Source organism: Octodon degus, unplaced genomic scaffold (genome assembly GCF_000260255.1).
Source record: "Octodon degus isolate 3935 unplaced genomic scaffold, OctDeg1.0 scaffold00006, whole genome shotgun sequence".
NCBI lineage: Eukaryota > Metazoa > Chordata > Mammalia > Rodentia > Octodontidae > Octodon > Octodon degus.
In genome coordinates this window covers 18,812,834-18,814,834 of record NW_004524582.1, presented here as the reverse complement: position 1 = coordinate 18,814,834, position 2,001 = coordinate 18,812,834, and the positions used below count along the sequence as shown (strand labels likewise).

Here is a 2,001-nt window from a genome sequence, read left to right as displayed (position 1 = left end):
GTGGCTTTGCTGCAGGATGTGGACTCTTTGTAGTCTTTTTCTCTTGCTCAAAACCTTGAATAGCATATTGCTAAATAACTTTATTATATGTGTTGAAAAAATTATTATGTTCATGGCATTATCTCTAAGGTTATTTTTCTTTGTAAGATACTTATTCTATAAAGAACACAAATATTCTTTCATATATCTATGGTTATGTGTTCTAAGGATGATTTTTACAAGTTCACTGGGAGCCAGCCTGAACTGTATAGTGAGACCTTCTCTCAGACAGACTCCCTTCAGCCACAAAGAAGAGAAAAGTTCATTGGAATCACGGGCACAAAATATCTTACTGTAATTCAGAATATATGAGAATAAGGGATATCCTTGTGTTCATGCACAGCTGTACTTTCAGGCTGAGTCAGGAGGATTGCATTTTTTAAGCTCAGTCTGGGTAATACAGTGAGATCCTGCTATACATATGTTTAGTGATGCAGCTCAGCATTTCCTGAGATCACTGCTCAAGAGTTGAAAATGTACAAAAAGTAAAATTTAAGTGTGATCTTAGTACATGAATGTTTTTCCCTTTGGAAGGTGGCTCTGTGCGCATATTTTGGCACAGAAAATGTCTTGAAACAATACCACGGAGGTGTGAATATGGAAAAGGTGATGGGTGGATGAGGTCATCACTCTGACCTCATGAGGTTTTGGAGGTCAGAGTGTTTCACCTGAAAAAGGAGACAGCCCATTGAAATTATCGACAGATAGAACTGGAATTATCTGCTTAATTTAGCAAATGGAAATTTAATTTAGTAAATGGAAAGTATTTGTAGTTTGATAAAATAGCCATGGAATGCTTTATTGTTTTGAGTTGTACATAATAAGAATTGGAAAGGAAAAGAGAGAAAGGGTACTGGAAGATTATATATGTATATAATGTATTATATTTATATATTAATAAATACCATTATATAATTTATAAATATATATATGTGTATTATATATCATCTATATATTATATATACCGATGCCCTTATATGTAATATCTAATTCATATAAGATATACAGAAGGCCATTCCATCAGCGTTGTCAGTGGCTCACGGGTCACAGCTGTGAAATGGGACTTCTGTTTTCACAGCTAGAAACTGACGGCAGCAATAGAAAATGAATGGAACCCTGGGAAAGGTGCAGTGCCTGCAGGACAATACCACTTTAAAGGAAAACTTTTCACTGCTAAGATTCAGAATTTGGGGAGAGAGTCCTGTTTATTGTGCAGGTGGCATTCTACTGAGTACCAGTCGGCAGTACAAGACCAAGCCCACTCATGGCATTGGAAGATACAAGCACCTAATTATACCACAAGAGCCCAAGAAGGAGAGGGGAAAGGTGGAAGTGAGACCAGTTAATTGGGGAACAGATTATAAATATGAGGTTTTACACATTTGCCTGACTGCATATGACATGACCCTGGCAGAGAGCCTCGGTATGTACACAATCTCTGCAACCGTCTCACCATCAAAGCTGAGGACAGTTATGTGCTGCTTACCAAATCCATGGAAGTGTTCCACATGCAGAACCGAGGCACCAGGATGTTGCTGGACTCAGTCCTTGCTGCCATGAAGGAGTAGCTCAGATTGGCGGTCTGAGGGCTACATTTGGGGAAATTTTCTTGGAAGTACTTCCTGAAGGAGTCAGGTTGTCAGTGAGGGAGCACACTGAAGGGGACTTCAAGGGAACGTTCAAGCTCTTCCAGAACTGGAAGAACTGCTGGCCAAGTTGAACTAGCTCTTGCAGGTCATTTCCTGATGGCACTGGTGACACTGCCAAGCAGAAAAGTCTCCTGAGAGGACAGACTTAAGCTGGAGGACAGCCTGACCTTAGGGTTTATTTCTGCCTCTTCCTACAAACAGGAGTGTTTCCTCTCCTCTGGCGTGGTTGTTAGCAGTTCTCAACACTTACCTTTGAGATAATCTGGAGTGTCTCTCATCTAATAAAAACCTGTGACTATTGCAAAAAAATTAT

At 39.7% G+C, this 2,001-nt stretch overlaps 1 pseudogene; it reads left to right on the top strand.

Annotated features, from left to right (window-relative positions):
* The first annotated feature begins 1,143 nt into the window (after positions 1-1,143).
* Positions 1,144-1,764, top strand: LOC101564502 (annotated as a pseudogene).
* Positions 1,765-2,001: the final 237 nt, after the last annotated feature.